Source organism: Lissotriton vulgaris, chromosome 4_1 (genome assembly GCF_964263255.1).
Source record: "Lissotriton vulgaris chromosome 4_1, aLisVul1.2, whole genome shotgun sequence".
In the NCBI taxonomy this organism is placed as follows: Eukaryota; Metazoa; Chordata; class Amphibia; order Caudata; family Salamandridae; genus Lissotriton; species Lissotriton vulgaris.
The window spans coordinates 2,017,225,828-2,017,243,904 of NC_141691.1; positions in this window are offsets into that span (position 1 = coordinate 2,017,225,828).

The window sequence follows — 18,077 nt, forward strand, 5'->3', positions numbered from 1 at the left end:
GGCTGTTGTGATTCTTAATAAATATACTGTTTATTTTCATAACACTTGTGTGGTGTCCTTTCACTGGGTGCTCAAGGGGTACATGTGTGGTAAACAGCTAGCTTAACGCGCCCTCTCGAGTCTTTAGCCTTAGACTGCTCGTATCCACGCTACTAGGATAGCTGGTCTATAGGTTGACTTACAACCAAACACCATAAGGGTCGTTGGAACGATACATAGCGGTCGCTAGAATAGCGAACGTTGCATATCGGGCTAACTTCTCACAGATAGCAGTAGCGATAGCAGCTATGGTATCATCAGCATAACAGCAGCTTCTTCAGCAGCGATGGCATTGATAGCTTCAGCGTTTGCTTAAGGCAACGTTGGTAATATTTATACCTGAAAGGTGCCTTGTTTGACGTAAGTTTTTGGACCTAAGACGTCAATAAAGATGTCACTAGGAAGTGATCGTCTATCAGTGCTCATTAGAGTTCTATTACTAATCAAAACACAGCAAGCGGGGATTTCCAGGTCGCTGAGTTTTTATCTTGTTGAAGAACTCGGAGTGTTAATCTAGGAATCTCAGATAGTAACTTCTGCTATGTCATTGCACTAATTGGTTGCAAAGGAAGTGGCAGAGAAAGCGATTCTGAAATGTGGCTCTGTTCGTGTGAGGCCAGAGACGAGTTTCTGAATATTGCATTTGATCGGTTATGCCAATATAGGGAATAAATTGATTTATAGCCGAATAGGGGCATAAGGTCACAGTATCGATCAGGGTCCTAGATTAGAACGCGACAATAACATGGGGGTATGTTATTTATCGAGTGCAATGTATAGCAACTATTGCAAGTTTCCAGGGAAAAACATACAAATCCGCATGGGATAGTAAATGACATACACGTTTCCTCTGTTAAAGTGCCTTATGTATTGGGCGCACTGTTCATGTTTGCAGTGCACCACAGTGCACTATAAACAGGTGCTCTAGGCGCAAGAACCCGGTGCGTTGGCAGCCACAAACTGAGGCCTGCCATGAGGGAAATACATTCAGTGAAATATGGACCCGCTGCTCTAATCAGCCGCACCACGGTTTACAGTGCAGGCGGGACCCACGTGCACTTTAGTGGGGGGACAGAGATCTCCCTGCAGGCGGGGGCAGTGAGTGAGGCACTATACGCAAACAAGTTGTCGTTGCGCTAATATTGTCCAGATTGGACTATTGTCATGCCCTTTATTTGGGCATTAACAAGGGACAGTTGCGGCACCTGCAGCGGGTGCAGAACGCCGCTGCCAGGCTGGTGATGGACTTGCCTAAACACCACTCAGTCCCAGCTTCTGTTCTTTCTTTGCATTGGCTCCCGATGGACCGCAGAATTATGTTCAAAACCCTCTGCCTCACTCACAATGTTTACTATGGCCTGGGTCTTCATGGCATTAAAGCTTTATTTCAACACTATGCTCCCACCAGGAATCTCAGGTCAGCAAGCAAACATCTCCTTATTGTTCCCTGGTTTAAAAGGGTGAGATGGGGCAGGAGAGCCTTTTCAATTGCCTCAGCCAAATTGTGGAATTCCCTCCCAGAGGAAATTTCTTGACAACGATCACCCACTTTTTCGAAAGGTTTTAAAGACCTGGTTGTTCCCTTAGATGTCTTTCTGAGTGTGTCTCTTCCTGCTTGTATATTGATCTGCTGTTAGCGCCTTGACGCCCTTGGGCTAAATTAGCGCTCTATAAATGTTATATTCTTTCATTCATTCTACAGAGGGATGTGTGGGAGGGTCCATGGAACGCCATTGGTCCCCTCCGAAGGGCTGCCCTCAAGGGGCGCGCTAATAGCGTACCACCTTTTTGTTGCGCATTGTCAGTGTGCCTCCAGGCGGCCCCATGCAAATGAGGGAACGCCCTCCCAAGATAGCGCTGGCATTACATGTGTACCGGAGCGGCCAGTTTTACAGAAGGAGCTGCACAAGCGTCTACGGCCAGTTCTGTGCTACCAAAGTGATCTGGGGCGCATAAAGCAGGTGTACACGTCTGTCCCGCCCCCAACGGCACTTTGTATAATATGGCCCCAGTGAGTACCAGATGTTGTAAATACCACCAAACACATAATTGCAACCCAAGCACAAACAGGAGGTTACACAGGGGGCAGAAAGCACCAACCAATTCGTAATCGGGACCTAAAATGGAGTATTAGCACCTGTGGCAGTATTGGGTATACAGCACACTTTCCCTGTTTGTACCTGACGCACTCTTCAAGAGGGGCACCGGGGGCAAACAGGGACAGTGCGCCATATTACAAAGAATGCACTGCCCCCGAGGGCAGCCGTGAACTCACTCATGCAGCGCATTCAAGTGAAATACGGAGCAACTGTTTCAAAGCGGCTCTGTGTTTCTCAGTGCAGGCCGCATGCCGCCTGCGCTTTTAAGGGCGATTCGAGATCCCCATGCAGGCAGGTGCAGTGAGAGACTACGCCCAGTTAAAGGGGGATGTTTCGCGGATTCATGAGACCCCTTTTCTCCCCTCCAGAGGATGGCCTTTAGGAGGTTCGATCAGTGTTACAGATGGAGACACACAGCGTCTACAGCCCCTTCTCTGATACCATTGTGCCCCGGCAGCGCCCAGGGCGGACATACACACCTGTTGCGCCCCTAGGGCACAATGTATAATACGACCCCTGAAGTGTCACGGTGGAAGCTGTTCAGTCATTCACAGTGCCCCCTTTGCAGGCTATAACTCCTGTTATAGGCCCTCTCGGGACGCATTCTTCAGCCTCCATCTCCCTCTCCCTCCAGTCTGTCCTGTTCCGTGTGTGCTCTGGTCTGGCCTCAGCCCCTTTCTTACCCCTACACTGCCATGGGGTTTTAGCTTACCGTAAGCAGTAGGGATGAACCCAACTCACCTTGCCCAGCTTACAAAACCAGCTCTCAGAAGCCTGTCCCAGCTCTGGATGTCTCTGGACGTCTCTGGGTGTCTCTCTTGTGCACTTGGACCTGGAAAGCCGCTCTCTCTTGACATGTGCAGTGCGCCGGTTCCACTAATAATTCCTAAAGAGGAACAATTTATAGAAAAGTAGAAAAAATGTCAATAGTTTATATTTCCTAGTGGTTTGAGGCTGGCCTTGCTTTGCTCCTCGTGATGACAGGATGGGTGGGCACACGAGGTCTGTCTGGAGAGAGCGGCTCTCCAGTCACCAAGGCACAGACAGACAGCCCGAAGCTGCCCTGAGCGCCATGAAGCCATCTTTGAAAGCTGCCCATGGCGTGCTGGTCTCGCCATGAGTGAGTCAGGGCTCCAGCCTCATGTGCGCCTGTGGGTCAGGACCATTGTTGTGGGAGTAGGCAATGAACAGCCATTATTGCCCGCTGGTGTGGGCGATTAATAGCTGCTATTGCAATAATGCTTGAGTAGAGTGGTGTGGTTCACTGGTTAGAGGCTGCAGACCCGGAAGCAGAGAACGGCCCGGGACCAGGGTTCAATTCCCGACGCGGCAGGGTCGTGGACCAGGGTCAGCGGACTCGATAATTCTCGCCTTGGTGCCTACTCTAACCAGGGGTCCCACTCGGCAACTCTGGGCATTAGCTTGCCTCATCTCTACAACGGCCCCCCACATTCGCCGGGGATGCCTGGTTTCACCTTGGAGATACCCAGTAGGGACCATCTCTCAGGGATAGCCAGGACGGGTTCCCCAATGGTGTACAGCGCCACGACGCCTCAGGGCAGCAGTGCGCTTTACAGGACACATACATTTACAATTACATTTAGAACCATGGAATGAGTTCCTATTCAGCCAATGACGTGGCACGTGACAAATGGAAAATAAGGGCATCAGGATAGGCCTTCGGCTCTAAACTCTTAATTCCTGTATTTCTGTTGCCCCTCCTTTCATTTGTGCATACTGCCCTCAGGGGGTGGAATGTTCTAATAGTAAAATTGCCCTTCTGTCTCGCACTATATCTATCATTAAAGGCCCTTTCCGTTGCTGATGGCTTTCGCTCTGGCTAAGGCCTTTATCTAGGAGCTCTTGATCCAGTTTCTAGCACAGATAGGATCTTACTCAATGATCTCTGCAGATCACCCACAAATAATCTGTTTGTAGTATCTGTTTAAAAAATTTAATTTTCTCGAAAGCATTATAGTATTAATAAAAATATACCAGATGAAAGTCGACATGAGTACACGGTAGAGCAACAAGACAATGTCGGCCAATTTAGAGAAAGAATTGTAGCTTGTATAGACCTTTCCACAAATTTCAGAAATATTTTCTCTTTTATAGGTCAAATATTCCTCCTTCCTTTACATTTCCTTCTTACCTTTATCTGGTCCGCTCAATTACACGCTCTATTTGACACAGACACAAACAGTGTGTATTGGTCAGTCATTTAACTTGTCATCTTTTTGTTCTACTGTGAAAAGCAATAAAACTATGCAGACAAATATATCACCTTGAAACACACGCAAAGAGCGGTAATACAGGTGGGTGTCATTTTCCAGCTATACTCAGGCGCTTATATACAATAAAAGTGAGGAGCATTGCGCTAGCCTCCTTGGCTTAACGCCACACTCCGCCACTTCTGAAACGCAGGGCTGCACCACATTTACGATATGGTGCAGACCTGCTTTACCCCCTGTGCTGGTGCTAAATTTAGCTGTCATGCACCAACCCAGGCACCCTTGCACCATAGTGCAAGGGTGTCTGCTTTGCGAGGGAAGATTGTTTATGTTCAGGAAGGTCTCACGCCTCGATGCAGAACACATGGAAACAGCAAAATCAAGCAGAAATGATTGCGCCAGAATAAGGGTCTTAAGTTTAGCGTTGCCTCCTATTTAAGCCACCCGTATAAATATGATGCAGCATCAAAATCAGTGAGTGTTGCGGTGAAACGCCCACCGCAGCACCCATTGCCCTCCAATTTCACGCTAAGCATAGCGTGAAAGGAGGCCTTATTTATAAGGCTTCATTAAGGCCTGTTAAGTGGCTTAACGCTGCCTTGTAAATAAGGTGAAGCCCCTATCACCACCACAACGTGGTGATTGTGACGTTGTGGTGGCGATAGGGGCTTGTAAATATGCCCCTTAGTATACTACCTGAATCCAGGTTCCCCCAGTGCACATGAACTCAGTGGCAAGCCTTCCTCTCATTGGGAAAGTCCATGATGAAGAAGAGCTGCGCCTTACTCTGTTTTCTTGCACTCTGTGCTGTGGCCGAAGACGCAGCGGTACGTTCCTCTAGCGTCTTGCTCTAAGTACTGTGCTTGTGCCGGGGACGAAGACCCAGCGGTACCTTACTCTGGCTTTTTGCACCAAGTACTGTTCTTGTGCCTGGAGTGAACACCCAGTGGTCCCTTACTCTGGCTTCTTACACACAGAACTGCTCTTGTGCCGGGGCCGAAGACCCAGCAGTACCTTACTCTGGCTTTTTGCACCAAGTACTGCTCTTGTGCCTGGAACGCACACCCAGTGGTCCCTTACTCTGGCTTCTTACACACAGAACTGCTCTTGTGCCGGGGCCAAAGACCCAGCGGTACCTTACTCTGGCTTTTTGCACCAAGTACTGTTCTTGTGCCTGGAGTGAACACCCAGTGGTCCCTTACTCTGGCTTCTTACACACAGAACTGCTCTTGTGCCGGGGCCGAAGACCCAGCAGTACCTTACTCTGGCTTTTTGCACCAAGTACTGTTCTTGTGCCTGGAGTGAACACCCAGTGGTCCCTTACTCTGGCTTCTTACACACAGAACTGCTCTTGTGCCGGGGCCGAAGACCCAGCAGTACCTTACTCTGGCTTTTTGCACCAAGTACTGCTCTTGTGCCTGGAACGCACACCCAGTGGTCCCTTACTCTGGCTTCTTACACACAGAACTGCTCTTGTGCCGGGGACGAAGACCCAGCGGTACCTTACTCTGGCTTTTTGCACCAAGTACTGCTCTTGTGCCTGGAGTGAACACCCAGTGGTCCCTTACTCTGGCTTCTTACACACAGAACTGCTCTTGTGCCGGGGCCGAAGACCCAGCAGTACCTTACTCTGGCTTTTTGCACCAAGTACTGCTCTTGTGCCTGGAACGCACACCCAGTGGTCCCTTACTCTGGCTTCTTACACACAGAACTGCTCTTGTGCCGGGGACGAAGACCCAGCGGTACCTTACTCTGGCTTTTTGCACCAAGTACTGTTCTTGTGCCTGGAGTGAACACCCAGTGGTCCCTTACTCTGGCTTCTTACACACAGAACTGCTCTTGTGCCGGGGCCGAAGACCCAGCAGTACCTTACTCTGGCTTTTTGCACCAAGTACTGCTCTTGTGCCTGGAACACACACCCAGTGGTCCTTTACTCTGGCTTCTTACACACAGAACTGCTCTTGTGCCGGGGCCGAAGACCCAGCAGTACCTTACTCTGGCTTTTTGCACCAAGTACTGCTCTTGTGCCTGGAACGCACACCCAGTGGTCCCTTACTCTGGCTTCTTACACACAGAACTGCTCTTGTGCCGGGGCCGAAGACCCAGCGGTACCTTACTCTGGCTTTTTGCACCAAGTACTGTTCTTGTGCCTGGAGTGAACACCCAGTGGTCCCTTACTCTGGCTTCTTACACACAGAACTGCTCTTGTGCCGGGGCCGAAGACCCAGCAGTACCTTACTCTGGCTTTTTGCACCAAGTACTGCTCTTGTGCCTGGAACGCACACCCAGTGGTCCTTTACTCTGGCTTCTTACACACAGAACTGCTCTTGTGCCGGGGCCGAAGACCCAGCAGTACCTTACTCTGGCTTTTTGCACCAAGTACTGCTCTTGTGCCTGGAACGCACACCCAGTGGTCCCTTACTCTGGCTTCTTACACACAGAACTGCTCTTGTGCCGGGGCCGAAGACCCAGCAGTACCTTACTCTGGCTTTTTGCACCAAGTACTGCTCTTGTGCCTGGAACGCACACCCAGTGGTCCCTTACTCTGGCTTCTTACACACAGAACTGCTCTTGTGCCGGGGCCGAAGACCCAGCGGTACCTTACTCTGGCTTTTTGCACCAAGTACTGTTCTTGTGCCTGGAGTGAACACCCAGTGGTCCCTTACTCTGGCTTCTTACACACAGAACTGCTCTTGTGCCGGGGCCGAAGACCCAGCAGTACCTTACTCTGGCTTTTTGCACCAAGTACTGCTCTTGTGCCTGGAACGCACACCCAGTGGTCCTTTACTCTGGCTTCTTACACACAGAACTGCTCTTGTGCCGGGGCCGAAGACCCAGCAGTACCTTACTCTGGCTTTTTGCACCAAGTACTGCTCTTGTGCCTGGAACGCACACCCAGTGGTCCCTTACTCTGGCTTCTTACACACAGAACTGCTCTTGTGCCGGGGCCGAAGACCCAGCAGTACCTTACTCTGGCTTTTTGCACCAAGTACTGCTCTTGTGCCTGGAACGCACACCCAGTGGTCCCTTACTCTGGCTTCTTACACACAGAACTGCTCTTGTGCCGGGGCCGAAGACCCAGCGGTACCTTACTCTGGCTTTTTGCACCAAGTACTGTTCTTGTGCCTGGAACGCACACCCAGTGGTCCCTTACTCTGGCTTCTTACACACAGAACTGCTCTTGTGCCGGGGCCGAAGACCCAGCAGTACCTTACTCTGGCTTTTTGCACCAAGTACTGCTCTTGTGCCTGGAACGCACACCCAGTGGTCCCTTACTCTGGCTTCTTACACACAGAACTGCTCTTGTGCCGGGGCCGAAGACCCAGCAGTACCTTACTCTGGCTTTTTGCACTCAGTACCGTGCTTGTGCCGGGGACGAAGACCCAGCAGTACCTTACTTTGGCTTCTTGCACTCAGTACTCTTCTTGTGCTGGGGACGAACCCCCAGACACATGTTTCGATTAACTGCAAGAGCACCAGAGCTTGTCACTTTGGTTTTGCTGTTGGTAGAGAAGGCAACGCTTGAAGGGTCCCCCTAGGTTCGGCTCAGTTCTCGCATCGCCCTATCAGAGGTCCAGGATAGCAGGCCAGTGTATTATGTCTCTGGAGATCACACACATAGCATTGGGGCTTCTGGGAGATAGCAGCAGAGATCTAGCTTGCAAATAAACAGGGACACTGGAATTATGCAGCAAGGGAGAAAAAGTATGCGACAAATTTCACTAAATTATGCAGCAAGAAAATGCAAATTATGCGGTATAATGTGCCACATTTTCTGATAGTATCGCTGCATTATTTTGACATATTTACACATGTTGACACTTTCTGGGCATCCTCTTTACAGCCAGTTAACACCCAAATATAGCAAACAACAACTTAAAGATGACCAATTAACCTTTCTGAAGGGTCTTCCACTGAGCAGCAACACTTGTCACCCTATTTTAGGAACTTTTAATACATTTGAGCTAAAAGCAAATTCTTTTTTTATTTACAAACTTGGCAGCAGATGATAAATTATGTGGCAAATGCACAATTCTTCTTACAACGCCGCACCGCAGACTCGCGCGATTGGAGCTGCATTGAACCGGTTCCACCAGCCTCAGCGAGGGCTCGACGAAAGCGGCTTCAATGGTCCTGGGTGCATTCGCCAATGTTGGGCTAAAGACCTCCTGAAGTAGCTTCATCGGGCAACTCCCGCGCCGCAGTCACCACACAGTTAATGAAATAATCTGCATAACAAAATCAGCTCGGTTGATAGATTTGAGATTTTAAAAAAAAATCTTCGTTTTTCTTAAAATATTGAAAACCAGAAACGCGGCCGATTTCCAAAGAATTGCACTAGTGTGACGTCATGATTTCTCATACTGGGGTTTCTACGGGGGTAATAGGTATTTTTTTCCCGCGCATTATGGATATGGTAAGAAATGCGTCATACAAAAATAAAATAGCCTAATCATGATTTTTGCTGAGACTGAAGCCTCCAGAGATAGCTGGCTTTACCTCGCCTCTTTGTGGTGGGATTTAGAGGAGGGGGTGTCTCTGAGGAACACGAGGCAGACGCCTTTATCAGCCAGACAGCTCAGGACGCGCCGTGTCTCTGCCAAGTTTGCTCTGCAGCTCTGTGTGATCCTCGCGTAAGTTCAAGTGATTACCAGAGGGCTTGGGCCGGTGACACAGGCCTGGATTGTGCCAACAGGGCTGGCGATTCCATCAGTCTGCATACAATGGCGGCCATTGCAATCCCTTCAGTGGCACCAGACAGCAGAGCTGAGGGGACCACGGGGACCGGCCTTCCTCCTATCACCATCATACCATCAGGGGGGTGGAAAGGTGGAATCAGATATCTGGGGGTGGAATCAGATATGCTGGGGGTGGAATCAGACATCTAGGGGGGGAGGGCAGGGGAGGGCAGGGGAGGGGGTGGAGGTGGTAGATGCTGGGGGAGGCAAACTCCCCTAGATTTAAGAAGAAATTAAAAACTCTCCTATTTGTAACCCTTCAACTCTAGCAACAATGGGAATGGCAGGTGCCTGGAAACAATGATTTCTCCAGTAGGCTCTATATAAGTGTCCAGTAATAAAACGCCATCTCTAGTCGGTGCTATATATAGCACACGATTCATCGGACTTTATTTTGTGTTTAGAGTAGGAGGAAGTTGTATAACATGCATTTGCTAAGCCAATAGGTCTCGCCTATACAGGGGTCATTAGCTTTGTCAATATGTTTTAGCAATGTTGCATACTACAGTGGCTTCTGGTCAGCATGGCTAAACGTTAGTAGGGTAAAGGCGGGTGGCATGAAGTATAGTGTCGTAGAGTAGAGTGTTATGGAGTGGCGTACAGTGGCTTGGAGTGGGTTATGGTAGAAATGAGTGGCGTGGAGAGGAGGGAAGAGGAGTGTCATGGAGTAGCGTAGAGTGGAAGGTGGTAGAGTTGAGTGTCGTAGAGTGGAGCACAGTGTCAGAGTTGAGTAGAGTAGAGGGGAATAGAGTGTTGTGGAGTCGTGTGGAGCACAATTGAGTGGTGTAGAGGGCGACTGTAGTAGAGTGTTGGAGAGTAGAGTGGCATACAGCAGAGTGAAGTGGCAGAGAGTGGAGTGGCATAGAGTAGAGTGGCATAGAGTAGAGTGGCATAGAGTGGAGTGGCATAGAGTGGAGTGGCATAGAGTGGAGTGGCATAGAGTGGAGTGGCATAGAGTGGAGTAGCATAGAGTGGAGTGGCATAGAGTGGAGTGGCATAGAGTGGAGTGGCATAGAGTGGAGTAGAGAGGAATAGTGTGTCATAAAATTGAGTGGAGTAAATTGACAGAGTGGCATAGAGGGAGTTGCGTAGCGCGTCGTGGACTGGAGTAGTTTTGTGAAATGGCATGGAGTGGAGTAGAGTGCTGTAGAGTGGAGTGGAGTAGAGGAGAGGTCTGTGGAGCAAGGTTTAATTGAGTAGAGCATATAGAGTGGAGTTTTGTGGAGTGGAGTGGCATAAAGTACAGTGGTGCAAAGTAGATTAGCATAGAGTGCACTGGTGTAGAGTGCATTGGTTTTGAGTAAAGTGGTGTAGAGTGCATTGGCAAAGAGCGCAGTGACGTAAAGTAGCAGTGAGTGCAGTGGCGTTGAGTGGAGTGGTGAAAAGTAGAGTAGTTTGCAGTCAAGTCAAGTCAAGTCATAAAATTTGTATAGCGCACTACATACCCAGAGGGTTTCAAGGCGCTTAGGAAGAGGAGGAGGATTATTTGTCAAATATCCACGATTTGAGCTGCTTTCTGAACGCTAGGTGGTTCTGGGTGAGGCGGAGGTAAGCGGGGAGTGAGTTCCATGTTTTAGCAGCCAGGTAAGAAAAGGATCTGCCTCCCATGGTGGTCTTGATGCGAGGTACAGTGGCGAGGGCTTGGTCGGAGGAGCGTAGTTGGCGGGAGGGGGTGTAGAAGGACAGTCGAGAGTTGAGGCAGTCTGGTCCGATGTCGTAAAGTGATTTGTGTGCGTGGGTGAGCAGTCGGAAAGTGATCCTCTTATTGACGGGTAGCCAGTGGAGGTCTTTAAGGTGACCAGAGATGTGTTCGTTGCGTGGGATGTCTAATATGAGCCTGGCTGAGGCGTTTTGGATTCGTTGGAGTTTCTTCTGGAGTTTAGCGGTGGTGCCTGCGTATAGGGTGTTTCCGTAGTCCAGTCGGCTCGTGACCAGGGCGTGGGTGACTGTTTTCCTAGTTTCGGAGGGGATCCAGCGAAATGTTTTTCTGAGCATGCGAAGAATGTTGAAGCAGGAAGAGGATACGGCGCTGACTTGTTTGTTCATTGAGAGTGAAGAGTCCAGAATGACGCCAAGGTTCCGTGCGTGGTCTGTCGGGATGGGTGCTTTTCCGAGGGCTTCCGGCCACCAGGAGTCGTCCCAAGCAGAGGGGGATGTGCCTAGGATGAGGACTTCTGTTTTGTCTGAGTTCAGTTTCAGACGGCTTTGTTTCATCCATTCGGCGACTTCTTTCATTCCTTCGTGCAGGTTAGCTTTGGCGGCGCCGGGGTCATTGGTGAGAGAAAGGATCAGTTGAGTGTCGTCCGCGTAAGAGATGATGTTGAGGTTGTGTTGACGTGCGATGGCCGCGAGGGGGCTCATGTATACGTTGAAGAGGGTGGGACTGAGTGAGGATCCTTGAGGTACGCCGCAGATGACTTCAGAGGCCTCGGACTTGAATGGAGGAAGGCGGACTCTCTGGGTTCTACCGGTGAGGAACGAGGTGATCCATTCCAGTGCTTTTCCTTGGATTCCGATGTTATTGAGGCGTTGTAGAAGGGTGCTGTGGCAGACTGTATTGAATGCTGCAGAGAGGTCGAGGAGGATGAGGGCGACTGTGTCTCCATTGTCCAGTAGAGTTCGAATGTCGTCTGTTGCTGCGATGAGGGCGGTCTCAGTACTATGTTTTGCTCGGAAGCCTGATTGTGAGGGGTCGAGGGATTTGTTGGTTTCGAGGAAGGCGGCGAGCTGGCAGTTGACGGCTTTCTCGATGACTTTGGCCGGGAATGGAAGAAGCGAGATGGGGCGGTAATTTTTTAGTTCGGTGGGGTCCGCTGTTGGTTTTTTCAGAAGGGCGGTGAGTTCAGCGTGTTTCCAGTCTTCAGGGAAGGTAGCGGAGTTGAAGGAGCAGTTGATGACGTCTCGGAGGTGCGGTGCTATGACGGAGTCTGCTTTGTTGAAGATGTGGTGAGGAAATGGGTCTGTGGGGGATCCTGAGTGGATGGCATTGAGTGGAGTGGTGGTGCAGGGTAGAGTGCAGAGGTGTAAAGTGCAGTGGCGTAGAGTGTAGGGGTATAGAGTACAGTGTCAAAGTGCAGTGATGCATAGCAAATTAGAGTGGATTGGAATAGAGTGCAGTAGCATAGAGTTTAGTGGCTGAGAGTGCAGAGTTGCTGAGTATACTGTCGTAGAGTGCAGTGGTGTACAGCAGTGTAGCGTGGAGTGCATTGCCATAGAGTGCAGTGGCACAGAGTAAAGTGGTGCAGAGAGCAGTGGCGTAGAGTTGAATAGAGTGACATAGAATGCAGTGACGCAGATGAGAATAGAGTGGCATAAAGTGCAATGGAGTAGAGTGATTTGGTGAAGAGTAGATTGGTTTACAGTGCATTGGTTTTGAGTAGAGTGGTGTAGAGTGCAGTGGCATGGAGTGCAGTGTTGCAGAGAAGGCTGGCATACAGTGGAGTGGTGCACAGTAGAGTAGTGTGGGGAAGAGTGCATTGGTATAGAGTAGAGTGGAGTGGTGTAGATTAGAGTGGAGTGGTGCAGAGAAGAGTGCAGTGATGCTGTGTGGAGCGGAGTGACATAGTGTGGAGTGGTGCAGAGTAGAGTGCAGTGGCATAGAGTGGTGCAGAGTAGAGTGGAGTGAGGTAAAGTGAAGTATGCATGGTATGGTAACGCACTTCCATTACAGACGACTCATCTCCACTTGAAATGACCATTACATTTGCACTCACACACAGATTTACTGATAAAAGTATCTCGCGCACAAACGATAATGTGTGGAAATGTCATCACCCAATGTATTGAGCGATCGTCAGCACGGTTAATTTACAGACATTTAGATTTTGTTGTTTGCTATAAAAAAAAATCTTCTCAAGCAGACCCCCACTAGCCAGCATGATTGTCACATAAATCCTCTCACTTTCAAATCAGATAAAGAAAATTTAACACCAAGCTTCCTGGAAGACAACGCCTGCCATCTGACCACTGCATTTGAATGCACAGCAAATGTGACAAGTTAAGAACAAGATTTGAAGGCCTGTTTACAGAAAATGAGTTTGTGGAAGAACGGAGTAAACGAGGTATGGGCAATGGGACGGACAAACTTGAGCTGGACAGCCTAAAGCAAATAAAGCCAGCAAATAGGAAGCCAGAAAATTTGAGTTACAAACCACGAAGCCAATGATTAGCAACGCACGGAATGCATTCCTTGTTCACTTACTGAATGTCCCCAAGATGACTTTAGAAAAATCAGACAGCTCTGAATTAGGCTTCCACTGCTGCATACAATACTTTGAATGAGGCCTCCAGTGCCGGACACAATACTCCAGAGGAGGAGTCCAGTGCCGGACACAATACTCCAGACGAGGAGTCCAGTGCCGGACACAATACTCCAGACGAGGAGTCCAGTGCCGGACACAATACTCCATACAAGTCACCCGACTCCTTACCGGACACAATACTCAAGTTCAAGAATTTGTATAGCGCACTACTCACCCAGAGGGTCTCAAGGCGCTTGGGGGAGGGATGTGCATTATTTATCGAATAGCCAGGTTTTAAGTTCTTTTCGGAAGGAAATGTGGTTCTGGGTAAGGCGGAGGTGAGTGGGGAGAGAATTCCAGGTCTTGGCCGCCAAGTAGGAGAAGGATCTTCCTCCCATGGTGGATCTGTGGATGCGCGGAACTGCGGCGAGGGCTTGATTGGAGGATCTTAGTTGGCGGGTGGGTGTGTAGAAGGACAGTCGTGTATTGAGGCATTCGGGTCCTAGTTCGTAGAGGGCTTTGTGTGCGTGGGTGAGGAGACGGAACGTTATTCTCTTGTTGACGGGAAGCCAATGGAGGTCTTTTAGGTGAATGGTAATGTGAGCTTGACGAGGGATGTCCAAAATGAGTCTGGCTGCTGCGTTTTGGATGCGTTGGAGTTTTTTCTGTAATTTGGCTGTGGTTCCGGCGTAGAGGGTGTTTCCATAGTCCAGTCGGCTAGTGACCAGTGCGTGGGTGACAGCCTTTCTTGTTTCGGTGGGGATCCAACGAAAGGTTTTCTTGAGCATACGAAGTACGTTGAAGCAAGAGGATGAGACAGCGTTGACTTGTCTGGTCATCGAGAGGGAGGAGTCTAGGACGAAGCCTAGGTTACGTGCGTGGTCTGTGGGTATGGGTGCCATGCCCAGGGCAGATGGCCACCATGAGTCGTCCCAGGCAGAGGGGGATGGTCCTAGGATGAGGACTTCCGTTTTGTCCGAGTTAAGTTTTAGGCGGCTGTTTTTCATCCATTCGGTCACTTCTTTCATGCCTTCGTGAAGATTGGTTTTGGCGTTGTTAGGGTCTTTGGTGAGGGAAAGGATCAGCTGGGTGTCGTCGGCGTAAGAGAGGATGTTAAGGTTGTGTTGTCGTACGATGGATGCGAGGGGGCTCATGTAAACATTGAAGAGGGTGGGACTGAGTGATGATCCTTGTGGTACTCCACAGATGACTTTGGTGGCCTCCAATTTGAATGGGGGGAGTCAGACTCTCTGAGTTCTCCCGGCGAGGAACGAGATGATCCAGTCCAAGGCTTTTCCTTGTATGCCGATGTTGCTGAGTCATTGTATAAGGGTGTTATGGCAGACTGTGTCGAAAGCTGCGGAGAGGTCAAGTAGGATGAGGGCAACTGTTTCTCCGTTGTCCAGAAGCGTTCGGATGTCGTCTGTCGCTGCAATGAGGACGGTTTTGGTGCTGTGTTTGGCTCGGAAGCCGGACTGTGAGGTGTTGAGGGAGTTATTGGATTCAAGGAAGGCGGCGAGCTGGCTATTGACGGCTTTCTCAATGACTTTGGCAGGGAATGGGAGGAGGGAGATGGGGCGGTAGTTCTTAAGTTTAGAGGGGTCTGCTGTGGGTTTCTTCAGGAGGGCGCTGAGTTCGGCGTGTTTCCAGCTTTCTGGGAAGGTAGCGGAGTTGAAGGAGCAGTTGATGACATCACAGAGATGGGGTGCGATGATGGAGTCTGCTTTGTTGAAGATGTGGTGGGGACAGGGGTCGGTTGGCGAACCTGAATGGATGGAGTTCATTAGGCGGATGGTGTCTTCAGTGTTGATTGGGTTCCAGGCGCTAAGGTTGTTGGAAGGGGTTTAGGTTCGAAGGTGGGTGGAGTGGACTGTTCCTTGGAAATGTTCTGAAAGCTGTTATGTATGTCGGCTATTTTGTTGTAGAGGAAAGAGGATAACGAATCGCAGAGGTCTTGGGAGGGAGTAATGTTGTTAGAGGCTGCGGTGGGGTTGGTGAATTCGGATATAGTACCCCAGACGTGGTCTCTAGTGCCGGGCACACAATGCTCCATATGATGGTTCTGGTCGCTGATGCACAGTATGAGACAAGGTGTTTAGGACAGACACAAACTCCAGGTGCACCCGGCAGTACTGGACCAAAACACTCCACATGAGGCCTCCAGTGCTGAACACAGTAGACCAGAGCCTTGTACGATACTTCATATGAGGCCTCCAGGGAAGCGCAGGGCACATTACGTGAGACAAAGCCTCCGGGACTGAACCCAATAGTCCACATTGGTGCACCAGAATTGGGCACAATACTCCAGCTGAGGCCTCCAGTACTGGGTACGGTACTTATTATGAGGCCTCAAGTGGTGGGTGCAATACTTCAGATGAGGCCGCTGGGACTAGACACAATACTCAATGAATGAAACTGTCAGAATTGGAAACAATACTTTGGATGCGGTGCACAGCGCGGAGCACAATACTTCAGACAAGGCCTGTAGGACTAGGCCAGGCCACTGGTCTTGTACGATTGTGCCTCCCTGCTGTTTTTCACATAATTCTGAATTTGCCATATTTGCCACATCATCCTTCATCTGCTGCATAATGTGCAGATTTTTACAAAACAAGGTTGTGCATCTAGCTCAACCAGATCAAAAGTTACCATAAATAAAGCAATGTGGGTGATACAGATCCATATTATGGCAGGGCTGACATGGCCCTGCATCTACTAACTTTACGGTATCATGAAAGGTAGTTGAGTGGGCGATACAGATACAAAGTAAGGCAGAGCTGACTCGGCCTTTCATCTACTAACTTGAAGGCAGGTGAATGGGCAATATAGATCATGGCAGGGCTGACTCGGCCTTTCATCTACCAACTTTAAGGCATCACGTAAGGCAGGTGAGTGGGCAATACAGATCAAAGGTATGTCGTGGTTGGCTCGGCCTTTTATCAACCAACTTCTTTAAGGCAGGTGAAGCGGCAATACAGATCCAAAGTATGGCAGGGCTGACTCGGCCTTTCATCTACCAAATGTAAGGCATTACGTGAGGCAGGTGAGTAGGCAAAACAGATCATGATAGGGCTGGCTCGACCTTTCATCTTTGCGAGGCTGATTATGTAAGTTCTTTTTGACTCTGTGCTGCAGTGTCTGGGGATACGTTGGTCTGTGGAGTGTGCCACAGAGACTGCGATTCCAGTACGACCACCTGCCCCGGTATTAAACTTGCTCTGACCTCACCCCACCTTGCCCCTCCCCCCGGGTGCGGGGCCGTGAGGCCTCGGCTTTGCACTTGGCTGCAGCCGGCCTCTGTTGCCAGGCCTCAGGGCGCTCTTTCATCTCTTACACATGTTGTTGTGTCCCCCCTCCCTGGGGTGCCGGTGTCTGCACCCCAGCCTCGTCTGGGGGGAACTTTGATGAGCTCTTCTGAGCCCCCCCCCCCCCCCTCCCCCGGTCAGCATGCAGAGGTCTGTGAACCCTCCACCCTGGGGCATGAGGGGCGACCTTACTCTCCGCAGACTTCATTCGCCTCCCGCCCGCCCATCCCTCGGCGCGCGAGGGTGAGGGGGCGGGGCGGAGTGGGCATGTTTACAAACAGCGAAGGCAGGAGCGCGGTATGAACACGTGTCTAGTGGATGACTCGATCATTAAAGGTGGGTGGAAGGAAGGGTCAGAATAACTCAGGAATTGAGATGTGTATGGAGAACAGAAACGACTGAGTGCATGGATGGATAGATGGATGAGTGAATTAAGCAAGGATTCGATGGAACAGTCTCTAACACAGAATAAATGTACTGATTGACTGAATATCTGACTAGCGGAGTGAGGGGCCGGTGTGAGTAATAAATAGCTGGTGAATGATTGGGTGAACGAGAAAAATAAAGAAAATATGGGAACATGTCTAACTGAAGGTCAGGTGAGCGAACAACTGAAGACAATTACAATACAATACATTGACTGGCAAAGGGGTAAATGAATGAATTAAAAAAATGACAAGGTATGCATAATGGATGAATCAGCAAATGAACAAATGGGCCCACAAACAAAAGCACGAAAAGGAAGCATAAGGCAAAAGAACAAACGAAGAGTGAAACGCGCATGAGAGAATGGACAGATATGTGTAAACGAACACATGGGAATCCTAGCATGAACATGAACGAGGACGTGTGAGAACGGGAGCAGAGGGGTCGCTGCTACAACGTATACATGTGTGTGTGTGGGGGGGGGGTAATGAGTTTGCTGACTGGAAGGCCCATCTGTCCTTAGATTAGGGGACTTTGGGGGTGGCAGCCCTTACCTGCCCTCTGCTCCAATGAAAGGGCGGCAGGACTCACGCAGGTCTGGGGCTATCAGGACCCCATTGTCACTCATCTGGGCAGTTATGTTTTCACCGGTGGGGGTGCCGGCTGCACCCCCTTTGTTCGGGGCTCTTCCCTCCGCTCGGTGAGCCCAGCCATGAGATGGGAGCCCCACCCCCCCAGCACCTCATTCTCACCTCATCAGATCAGCGCCTCTCCCTGCAATCAGCTCTCCTCCCCTCGCCCAGCAAATGAGTGGCATTAACATAAAACTGCTAATTTGTTTTCCCTGCCCGCCCCACCTCTCCTGGTCCTGGTGCCAGGAGTCTGCCCTTCCATTTGTGCGGCCCCCGTCGGATCAGCATGACAAAGCCCCCCGGAGGGCAACAACAACAGGCCGCGTCATCGGAGCCACAAGCGCAGAGTTCAACTTCAGAGGCAG